The sequence below is a fragment of the Dasypus novemcinctus genome, chromosome 2 (genome assembly GCF_030445035.2).
Source record: "Dasypus novemcinctus isolate mDasNov1 chromosome 2, mDasNov1.1.hap2, whole genome shotgun sequence".
NCBI lineage: Eukaryota > Metazoa > Chordata > Mammalia > Cingulata > Dasypodidae > Dasypus > Dasypus novemcinctus.
In genome coordinates, this window is record NC_080674.1 from 90,775,136 (window position 1) to 90,787,513 (window position 12,378).

Genomic DNA, 12,378 nt, shown 5'->3' on the forward strand with positions numbered 1-12,378 from the left:
TTTCAAATCACCTGGGAATCTTGATAAAATTACAAATGACCAGGACCTATCCTACTTTAATGAATCTGGGCCATCGGGTTCTTTTTTTGCTCTCTAGGAAATTGTGATATATACCAAAGTTTGAGAATGACTTCACTAAGCAAAAGTTCAAGAGAAAATATCACTGTAATAAAGGAAAATAATGCAATAGGTCAAATAGTTATAAAATATTTGAAGTATGGTTATAGTTAAAAAGACTATTATTAAAGAAAAGAAAGGAAAGGATAAGAAAAAAGAAAAAAAAATACAGAGTGTAGGACTTAAATGAGGCAACAGTGAAGTTGCCTTCTTTTTCCTCACTCTAGGAATTTGGAAATAAGAGTGCCCTCTGAGATTTAAACTCATAAAAATTTGCATTAAAAGAAAGAAATTACACCCTTAGAAGCAATTCAAGATAATGTGTCTAAAGATGAGATAGAGATTTGGGACATTAGTAAAACACCAATCAGGATGAATTAGACCTAACATCAAGAGGCAGGGCTAGAATATGACAATAACTAAAAAACATGAAATCTAGTCAACCATATTTTACCTTTCCTGAAGAAAGACTGTGTTAAAAGAAGCATGAACTAAGGAAGAAATACAGATTGCAAATAAGCATATACAAAGGTTCTCAACATCATTTATCATTAGGAAAATGTAAATAAAGTCAGTGGTGAGATACCACTACATACCATTAGAATGGCTAAAATCCAAAAAAACTACAATAACATTTCTGGTGAGGATGTGGAGCAAAGGAACTCTCATTTATTACTGGTAGGAGTACAAAATAGTACAGTCACTTTGGAAGATAATTTGACAGTTTCTTACAAAGCTAAATATTTTCTTACTGTACAATCCTGCATTCATCCTCCTAGGAATTTACCCAACTGATTTGAAAACTTTGTCCACGCAAAAACCTGTGCATGAATGTTTATTCATAATAGCAAAATAACTGAAAGCAACTGCAATGTCCTTCAATAAGTGAATGAATCAACAAACCAGAGTACATTCACACAATGGGATATTATTCAGTAATTAAAGGAATGAGCTATCAAATCATGCAAAGAAAGCCAAGGATGAATCTTAAATGCATATTGCTAAGTGTAAGAAGCCATTCTGAAATGGCTATATAATGTTGTACAATTCCGTTTATATAACATTCTGGAAAAGGCAAAATTATAGGGATGGTAAACAGGTCAATAGCTGTCCTGGGTTTGGGGTGGGATATTTAGGATTGATTGGGAGAATCACAGGAAAATTTTTAAGATGATGAAACTCTTCTGCATGATTCTCTAATGCGGGGATACATGACACCACACATATGTCAAAATTCACAGATATCAAGGCAAAAGCAACTGTGCATAAGCACTATATTCTCATTGATCAGACTCAAGGCAAAAGCAACTGTGCATAAGCACTGTATTCTCATTGATCAAATTGTTTCCCATGAGAGTATGGGCTGACAATTCTGAAACCAAATACATGTATATGAGAATTAACCAATAATTAAATGGATGGCAGAAGGTGGAAGCCAAGCTTCTCACTGCTATAGAGGGAGGTTGCAGAGAAGCAAAGGAAGAAGGCTAGAATGATCCACTTGGAAATGGATTAGATTTGGAGCCATCAGTATGAATTTACATTTAGCTTAAGACAGATACAGATGAATGCATATAGAAGTATTTATAGATATGAATATAGACACTGGTTACTATAAACACATATATTTCCTTGCCTTGTCAGTTGAGTGGGCCTAGGAGCAAGGATACCACAGCAGAAGTGAACACACTTTGTGCCCAGATCTTGGCTTCAAATACAGTTCTTCATTAAAGAAACTAGATTCTTGCAGGAATGGCTGATTCTAGGACTAGGACAAGAAAGTCCTAGAATCTGGACTGCAAGAATGTAAGAAGTGCTCAAAAAACAAAAACTAAAACAAAAACAAAACATAATGGGCATATTTCCAAGGACACAGGTGCCAACTGAAAGAGCTCACAATGCCCAAAGTAGAACAATTTGAGCAGGAAAATAAAGTAGTGTTGGATTATAACACAAAGTATAAAATATCCATGAGTCCATACAGATGTAAATAAATGATCATATAAATCAATAGACAATTTTCCCATGCAGAAGAATTCATATATATATATATATATTTTTTTTTTTTTTTAAAGAGGTATCAGGGATTGAAACTGGGACCTTGTAAATGCGAAACAGGAGTTCGACCACTGAGCTACATCTATTCCCCACTCCCAATTTATCTTGATATGCCACTTCCCATTTCTCAAGTGTGAACTGTGAATAGTAACTTCCTTCCAAAGTATGGAAAGGGGAGAAATGAGTAACTTTTAAGTGGAGAAAACTGACAAGCATCACTTCAGCCAGGTGAGCAAACTCAACATCAACAATAAGTCATGTTGATAGAAAGGATCCTTGAAATGATGTGATGAGAAAGGCACTTTACCTTTATGGTCTTCCTTCCCCAAACCCATAATCCCAGTCTAATCATGAGAACAAAACAGACCAATTCCAATTGGGGGACATTTTACAGAGTATCTTATCAATACTGCTCAAAATATCAATATCATAAAAAAAACCAACAACAAGAAAAATCTGAGCAACTGTCACAGCCAAGAGAAGTCCAAGGAGACATGTGGATCCTGATGGGATCCTGACACAGGAAAAGGATCCTAGCCAAAAACTAAGAAAAGGTAAATGAAGCATGCTCTTTAGTTAATATTATATCAACATTGGCTCATTAATTGGAAGGAGTATGTGATACTACTGTAAGATGTTAATTAACGAGTATGGGAAACTGGGTGTGGGGTACATGGAAACTCTGTCCTATGCATAACTTTTCTGTAAATCTAAAACTATTTAAAATTTTAAAATTGATGAGAAAAAAAAGAGCCATAGATTTTGGAAGAAAAAAATAAAACAAGAAGAGAAAGAACCCACTCATGCAAGGCCTTTTTCTGAAGCATGGGGAGCCTCAGGCGTTAACACCACAACTGCAAATTGCCTCAAACTGCATTTTCACCTTCCACCCTGCGCTACTGATTGAGCACGTTCTCCATCTCTCCTCTTTTCTTTGCTCTCTCTCCATATACCCATTCCTGTTCCTTTCTCAGGCAGAGCCATTTAGTTATACTGTTTGGTTCCTTGTCATCTGCGAAGCTCACTTCTACCTGAAGAAGACACTGCACTGGCCAGGGCAAATTTGTTGCCACAGAGGCTTCTTTGCCTTTCCCCCTTTACTGCCTGTTCCTACCAACCTCCTATGTGGATGTACTCTTTCTTCTGATAATATTCCACCCATTCAGTTACACTTTTCTCTTATATTAATTATATTTCAGTCATACCTTCTTGAGTTTATAGCTTGTTTTATTTTTTTGTATAGCAATGCTCTGAGCTGTTTATTTAGAAAAAATACTTTTAAATAATATATCTTTCATTTTGAAATAATTGTTCAATTAGAAGACCTATATTAAATAAAGCTAAGCCAAGTAGGGGTTTTTATTTTGCACATTTCAAGATCTATGGGAAGCTCCAGCTTGAGAGGGGCGTCTACATTTTGGGACCACAGAAATTTTGTTTATTGATGATTTCTGGACACCAGTGGTATGGCAGTAAATGTATCACAAAAGGCTCTCAAAATAAAAATCTGATATGTAGCTTTCACTGATTTGCAGGGTGCAAGTACTCTCACCAAAACGAATTACAGGCTATCAACATAAGCTTACCAAACATGGAGTTTAAAATACTATATAATCATGTGCAGTAGCATTTGCAAGAAGCACATCTTTATTCACATTCCCATGATAAGATACAATAGATGTAAATAACCTCAAGAGTATACATAATAAAAGTAGTAAAATAAATAGGAAATGATGAGTTTTACATATTTATGACCCTCGTTTTAATATTTTATTTAATTATAAGTTTATATGATTTAATTTTTAATAATGGTTATGTTTAACAACCAGCTTGCAGAATAACTGAAAATTTAGTAATAAACTCTCATAAGCCAGTACAAACTGGCTCAAGTACACTGTTGCCTCCAACACAACTCAGAGGTTAATAACTCTGATCAAGAATGTGCAAATTCAGATCAGAAGAAGAAGAAAAAAAAGAAATTTTACCAAAAAATTTAGGCTTAATATAAAACTAAACGTTTGCTAATGTATAATAGTGATGGTAACACAATATTGTGGATGTAATTAACACCACTGAATTATATATCTAAATGTGGTTAAAAGCGGACATTTTAGGTGGTGTGTATGTTACTGGAATAAAATTCCAGTGAATCTAATGAAAACTATGGACTATAGTCAATAGTACAATTATAATATTATTCTCTTGTCAGTTATAAAAATACCACATTAAGTAAAATGTAAAAGATGGGTCAAGTATGGGAACTCTGTATTTTCTGCATGATCTTTATGTAATTCTATAACTTCTATAATTTAAAAAAAAAAGCCAAATTAAACTTTACATTGGGTTTTGAAGCACATGAAATAGTTACAACATCCATCCAGTTTCTCAGCCTGAAAGTCTGGAGGAAGCCTATGACCTGCCACAAGCGGAATGAGAGTAGGCCAGCAGACTGTGTCTAGAGTAGGAAGTTTTGAAGTGTCTTTAAAAAGGTAGAGGTAGGTAGTTTATCTGTCATTCAAAAGGGGCACTGATGCAAAGTATCAGAAATCTGTTGGCTTTTATAAAGGGTATTTATTTGGGGTAGAAGCTTACAATCACAAGGGCCTGAAGAGTCCACCTCAAGGTACCATAAGAAGTACTTTCTCACCCAAAGTCTGTTGCCACATGTTGATGCAAGTTGGCAGGTGACATCTGCCAGGGTTCAACCTTCCTCTTTCCTCTTAAGACTCCATAGTCCCAGCTTCTTCTGATCCTAGCTATAGGCTATCATAGGGCTCATCTCTCTTCCTCTAGGGCTCCTTTCTTTTCAGGCTCAGCTGCTCTGTTCTCTTCACAAGGTCAGCTGTAAACTATCAGGCTCATTTCTCTTCCCAGGACCACAGGATCTTCTGTGTATCTTCTCCGTTTATCTACTTCCATGTTCTTGATTGAGCATCTGTTCATATAGTCACCAAGGGGGTAGAGACTCAACCCTGTATACCCTAATGAAATGGTCAAATCAAAGTCCTAAGCTTAATTTAATAAAGTAAAAGTGAAACGTCTGAATTTAATACAATCAAAGGAGTAGCACACTCAGAGAAATAGGCCAGTTTACAAATATAGTATCTTTTTGGAATTCATAAATAATATCAAACTGCTACAGTAATGTATTTGTTCTAGGCTGGGGATGGGAGGGAAGTGTAACCTTAAACCAGAAAAAAGTACTGTTTTAGGCCAAGGGTCTAAGATTCCAAAAGGTGTGTATCCATGAATTTACTCTCAATGATCAAAATTAGTTCCCTTATTCCAGGGGGAAAGCCAGTGTGCTAGTTATTATAGACTAGGTACAGTAACAAATAGTCTCTCAAGTATGCTTAAAAGATGAAAATTTTATTTCTTTCTTATTTAACAGTATAAGTAGGTGCACAGTTTGGCCAAGGTTGCTCTACTACATGCTATCTTTTATAGTCCTAGACTTTTTCCAATCTCTAGTTTTGCCATCCCTTAGGATCTCCTCATCATCTGCATCCAGATGGCAAAAGGGGAAAGAACATGGTGAAGCAAAGGGTGAAACCTGGAAGTGGTACGTGTTCCTTCCATTCATGTTCCATTGAATTGGCCAACCTATCTGCATGGGAGGATGGGAAATGTAATTATTTCTTTTTTTGCAGTCTCCTTTACACCCAGGTAAGACACTAGTAAGCCTGGAAATTCCAACAGAAACCAGAGTTGGAGGTCCACACAGTCCGCATAGTTGAGAATGCAATCAGAATCAACCAACGGGTAGCAGAAGTGCTCTATTGGTGAGCTCCCATCAAGCATTTCTGAGAAAGATTAGAAGACTTGGGCCTCACATTAACCATATCATTCATCACTGAAGAAAGGAACGGATGTGTTGGGTTTATTAATGTAGCAATACCAGAGCCCACAAGGCAGCTATTGTTCCATTTATGGCAGATAACTCACCTAGGACCAGTAGAGGGCCATTCACAAGTTCAGTTTTTCTTCTAATCATATATCTTCTATTAAAGAGAAGAAAACAAATCACAGCTAAGTAAGGTGCTCTGCTAATTTCACTGGGTCAATCTACTTGGATTTAGAAGAGAGGAACACCTACAACATGAAGCAGTGTTATCCCATTTGGCATATTTTCCTCTAAAATCACTTCTACCAGTATCTAATATAACCACTTTGCACTGATTTTTTATGTTTGTGTGTGTCATACCAAATATCCTGAATTCCCGCTGGGGGAGCGCCTTCTTTAAAATGTGCCCCATACACCTATTGTCATAATTACACTGCAAAGACAAAATACTTGAGGAATCTTCCCCCTTTTAAAATCTTTTCCAGAGCTAATTTTTGAGCCATCCATTTATAAGCCTATTGTATTAGTTTATTTTCATACCTCGATTTTTACCCAAAATAGCTTTCAGTAGCTACATGATTCCAAATGGTTTCTGGCTCTTTTACAATACTAAATCTGTGAATTGACACCTTGAAGCTATTTATAGATGTTAGCCACAGGTTTTGAGGACCTAAAGACAGTTCCAAAAATATTTTGAGTAGTTGCAACAACGTTGGACTAATTGTCTAACTTGTTAATGGGAAACTTTGGAGAAAATATTCATTTGATGTTTAAGTTCTGGTATGCTTTATTTTAAAACAATAACAAAATGAACATTACTTATGAACTTATATAAGGAATTAACTTGCCAATATACCTAGTATGAAAAGGGAACACCGTTCTCTGGATATTGGTTTTAATTAACCATTTTGGTTTGTGCTTGTTTCTTTTGTATTTTTTAACCAGATTATACACCTAAGAAAAGTTTAAAAAGTAAAATAGACTTATAAGCCTTGTTTTAGGAGAATGGCAGTGTCCTGCCTTTCCACTCCCTGTTCCATTTCCTCTTCCCCAGAGGGACAGCACCATTTTTAACCAATCTTTTGGCTTCTGTGTCCCCAAACAGCATACCTTCTTCTCATTTTTAAAGTTTTAAGTATTTTCTATTTTTATTGCAACAGAAATGGAAAATATAGCGCCATCCTCTCTACCTCTCTCTATAGCATGTATATAACCATCCCATTCCTTCATTCTCCATATATTTAAATTTAAATCCTAATTTTGTATTCACATTATTATGACTATATAAACATTATTTGTAATTGAGCTATGTAGTTAACCAGTATCCCTTCCTCTTTTCTGCACAATGTTTTGAATTAATAATCTTATGCTGTTGTTATGTTTGTTTTTATAGTTTTCCCTAACTGACTTATCTCTAATTCAAGACCAAACTCTTGGTCAATTGCTTAAATGTCTCTCATATATTCAGGTCCAACAAGTGTTCTATCAGTTTCATCCCCTAGTCTCAATTTGGTCTTACCACTTTCCCCTTTCTGGAGGTGTTGCTCTCTAAATACTGCACAACTGTCATTTGGATCGTCCTTTGCCATCATCTTGGGATTCCCTTTGCCTCATTCCTATGCTTATTCTCATATATTCTCTTTCTTGGTTTTCTCCCTTTATGATGGAGTAAATCTTCAGACACTCTTTTGAGAAAGGGTTGTAGGAGATAATTGAGAACGTGCATGTCTGAAAATGTCTTTATTCTATCCTGAAACTAGATTTAGTTTTTCTAAGTATAGAATTCAAGTGTGGAAATCTGTTTCCTTCATAATTTTGAAGGTATCGCTCCAACTCCTTTGAAATTTATGTATTGCTACATAGAAACCAAAGCCAATTTCACCTCTGATACTTTGTGATGTGCTCCCTCTGAATGCTTATCAGATCTTGTGGTCCAGAGTTTTCTGAAAGTCTGGTGTGGGTCTATTTTCATTTTTTTGCAGGAAATTCAGTGAGTTCTTTCAATTTGGTAAATCATATGCTTCAGGTCTGGAAAATTGTCTTATATTATAAGTTTAATAATTCTCTTCCCTCCTGTCCTAAGCAGAAGTCTAAGATGGACTCAATGATTCCCATCCCATGGTATCCTTGCCTTTATGTACAGGGAGGCCCTTGTATGTGGATACAGTTTTGGATTTGCATTTAACCAATAGAATATGGCAAAGGTAATGAAATATGTGGCATGGCAAATGTGAAGGGATTTTGCAGATGTAATAAATGTCTCTAATCAATTAACTTTAAGTTAATAAAAAAGAAAGTCACTCTGGGTGTGCCGGACCTAATCAGTCGAGCCTAGATGAGAGAGCATTTCTCTTCTGCTGGCCTTGAAGAATCAAGCTACCATGAGTTCTACAGCTGCAAAGAAGCAAATTCTGCCAAAAAATGCACATGTGCTTAGAAAGGACCCTGACTTTCCAACACCCAGCCATGGCTCACTCCTTGATTGCAACCTTGTTTGACCCTGAGGAGAGGACTCATTACTCTGTGTCTAAACTCCTGTCCCATGGAAACTATGATAATTAATGTGTGTTCATTTGTGTTTGTTATGCAGCAATTGTAAAGAAACTTCTCCCCACCCCCTTTTCCCTTTTTTCTGTTCTGTTTCCAGAACTCCTATTATTTGGATTTTGGATCATATGAGTTAATCTTTTGCTTATTTATTTATTTATATTAGTTCTTTAATATTCTGTATCTCCGTTTTTCTGTTCTACTTTCTGGGAAATTTCCTCTTTAAATTATTCTAATCTGTTTTTTCATATCCACTATTATATATTTTTAAGATTTCCAATAGCTTTTTTTGTACTCTGAATCTTCTATTTTATTATATCTTATTCTTGTTTCACAGTTGCAATGTCTTTTTTTAAAACTGTCTGAAGATATTAGGACTGTGATTTATGTTTTGTTTTGTTTTTGGAGTTTTCTTCTCCAAGTAGGATATGTATTTTTAACAAGTTGCTTTTCTGTTTTTATTTTATTTCATTTTATTTTTATTGGCCTCTTTACCTTTCAAGTTAAAGGTTTCATTCAGGTGAAAAAGACAATGGACATCTCTGAGCATGTGTGTGTGTGTCTGTACACACGCACACACGTGCATGTGTGCATGTAGGTTGTACTGGGGCTGGAGGTGGGGAAGTGGTTTATACAAGCAGTTTTTTTTCTATGGAAATCTGACTTGATTATTTAGTTAGGAAGGCTAGAATGCCAGTTCTGGAAGCTGGATAGAAGAGGTCTAGGATATTCTTCAAGTAGCATGCATATTTCTATTTATTTTTACTGCTCTTGATATCCTACTCTCACTCTTCACCCCCACCCAGTCAAGTAACCCTGGTCCTACCATCTCCAGAATCTTGATCACAAATCCTTTGCTAGGGTTGGAAGGAGTTCAGTGGTTGCCTGGACTCTGGGATTTGGGGATGCCATGATAGACATGGCTGCTTTTTGGACTTGAAGCCAATTTGCCTATTTTACCCACCTGCCTTCAGACCCCCTTCCAGAGACTTATAGTGCTGTCAATACCAGAACCTCAATCAGAGTCTTTGGTGTAAAAGTAAATTAATCCACAGTTTTCCCCTTTACAGGCTTCAGGTTCTATATTCTTAGAGTCTAATTATCTTTACTGCTCATTTATAGCCTCTTCTTTGCTTGTTCGTTTTGGTCTACTTGCCTATTCTCTCTTTCCTTATTGGTTTGTGCTTCCTAAAAATGTCTCTTACTGCTATTTCTGAGTTTTGGAAGGAAGTAAAAATAGACGTGTGTGTTCAATTTGCCATATTTACCAGAGAGTCTGTCTAGGTTTTATTGGAAGAATTCTTTGGTTTTTGTGGGAAAATATATTTCAAATAACTGCTCTGTCGAAACACAAACGCACCAAAAACTCACCTGCTCTATTTTTTCTGGGATCCATTTGAGAAAGTATACATTCATTTTCTCCCCAAAGCTTTGACTCAGGTCAATAAATTGATTAAACAATTATAGAGAATGATTCTTTCCTCTGGGAAGATAAAGAACATTTATTTGTCAATAAATATATGGAGTCTGAAAGAAGTAAATGTCTTTTCATTGATAGTTAATTTTCTGTACTCACATAAAACCAGCAACTTCTACCTGCTGACAGATTATTTTGGAAGGTGGTTGCTTGAAGCTGAGGTCTCTTTCTGTTAGCTCTGGCTGCATTCTATTGTTGACGGCCTAGTCCATCAAGCTAGAGGAGCTTTTGACACAGGCATGAAGAACCAGCATGGCCTTTGTCTTCTTTATTTTGGTTTTGAGCTCATTCACAGAGCAACCCAAGACAAAATTCCAGCAAATTCCCGATGTAATAAGAATGTTCATAATGTAAGGAATTACCTCCCCCAAAATGTAGTCACACATATCAGGCAAGTTCAAGGTTGAGAACATCAACAGAAAGATGATTACAACTGCCATTTAAAAATTTGTCTCTCTAGAGGCATTTTCATCATCCGTTGGATTTCTGCCAATATTCCCAATGTTGGCATAGATGGTCCTGCAACATTTGGTTTTGGTTTTGTTTTAAAAATCCTTAGTAAATTTACTTCCCTGAGCAATAGCAAAGTCTAAGTCTTCTCGGTCTCTGCCTCAGAGAGGCATTTCCTGCCCAACCTATCCAAAACAGTGCCTCCTGTGCTGCCCACAAGTCTCTTCAATTTTCTTTGTATCACCTATCACTGTTTGAAGTTATGTTGCTTATTCATTTGCCTTCCTTTGAACTGTCTAAACACCCCCACCAGAAGGGAAACTCCAAGAAGGTAAAGACCTCTTTGTTTGGCTCTCTGCTGGATCCCCAACCCCAGCACAGTAGCCCTTGTGCTTCCTTCTTCCACCTGGACGTGCTCACCCCTCCCCCCACCATCCCTACTCTGCAGCTCTTCATGTTACTTGGTCCTTCACATTCTTCCTGCCCAGGCTCAAATATCACTGTTCTCACAGTGAGCTTCCTGACCACTCTGTCTAAAGTTGGCCTCCTCTAATTACCGTCCGTTTCTGTCAGTGCCTTTAGCTGCAAACAATCCAAGTCGACTTCAGTTGATTAAGCAGAAAAGGAGTTGAATAAAAGGATATTTTGTTGCTTACTCAACTGTTGAAAGGGCTTGGAGAGCTAGGCTTGAGCTAAGCTTCCAGAACAGCTCCAAAATTATGTTGCAGAATTTATCTGATGAAGGAATAATTCTAGCTGCCAAGGACAAGCACGGCTGTTTGCAGAACTGCCTCTCTTGTAGCACTGGCTGCTGCTGAGAGAGAGTGTGTGTACAAACTGCACTGTCCCTCTTGCATCACCAGATTCAGATTCTGGCATTATCTAATTAGTGGGACCCTAGTCATATGCCTGTGCTCTAGTTGCAAAGGAGGTATATTTGAAAAACTCTTGGGAGCAGATGTTGCTTAAGTGTTGACCACCTGCTTTCCATATGAGGTCCTGGGTTCAATCCCTGGTATCTCCTTAAAAACAAACAAACAAACAAAACTCTTAGAGGGGGAATTACTCTTTGCTTGTACACAGAAGCATTCTCAAAACATTGAAGTTTTGAGATGTGTGATTACAATCTTGAAATATTATTTCATTTCTTTCCTTTGCAGCCATTATTGTATGTGTGTGTATAGTTATTTCCACTAGACTAAAGTTCAAAGAGGATATTGTCTGAGTTGTGTTTTTATTGCTCCTATAACAAATTACCATAAATTTAGTGACTTAAAACAATGTAAATGTATTATTCTATAGTTCTATTCATCAGAAGTCTGACACTGGTCTCACTGGGCTAAAATCAAGGTTTTGGCAGGGCAGTGTTCCTTTCTGGAAGGGAATCTGTTCCCTTGCTTTATCCAGCTTCTAGAAGCTGCCTGCATTCCTTGGCTTGTGACCAACTTCCTCATCTTCAAAACCAGCACTGGCAAGCAGAATCCCTCTCACATTTTTAATCTCTCCTTCTTCTGTCTCATCTCTCTCCCAACAAGGAAATGTTCTCAGCTTTTAAAGACTCATGGGATTACTGTACTCTCTGTACTCTGAATCACATCTGCAAAATCCCTGTTGCCTTGTACGTTTCTGGGGGAGTAGGGCGGCAGGTCTTTTGGGGGCATTGCTCTTCCTCCCTCCATGACCTTGTGTGTCTTTCCCATTAGGTAAACAATGCCTGCCCCATATTCAGTAAACAGTTATTGATGGAAGGAACAAACATAGATAATGTCAAAGTTGGATCAGGCTTATCTCTTCAGCATGCCTTGTCTGGGACCCACTCTGGTATAACGGGGGAAGTTTTTTGAGTGGCAAAACTCTGTTAACAGCCCCTAGGGAATGGGCTGAC